This window comes from Eimeria tenella, genomic scaffold (assembly GCF_000499545.2).
Source record: "Eimeria tenella Houghton genomic scaffold, Eth_scaff2987, whole genome shotgun sequence".
In the NCBI taxonomy this organism is placed as follows: Eukaryota; Apicomplexa; class Conoidasida; order Eucoccidiorida; family Eimeriidae; genus Eimeria; species Eimeria tenella.
In genome coordinates, this window is record NW_013542861.1 from 1 (window position 1) to 325 (window position 325).

Below are 325 nucleotides of genomic sequence, written 5' to 3' on the forward strand. Positions count from 1 at the left end.
AATAGCAGCAACTCCCGCTGCAGCAGGCTCCGCACCTCAAAGAGGGAGAACAAACTCTTGGCATTTAATCAATTCCTCCATACACACAAATGGCTAGCTAGCTAGCTAGCTAACTACCTCTTTAGCTAGCTAGCTAGCTGGCTATTTGGCTAGCTAGCTAGCTGGCTATTTGGTTAGCTAGCTAGATAGCTAGCTAGCTAGCTAGCTAGCTACTTAGCTAGCGAGGTAGAAAGGTGGGCAGATGGCCAACTAGCTAGCTACATGTATAGCTAGCTAGCTAGCCCTATATATGGCTAGCTAGCTAGCCATACGTATATAGCTAGCT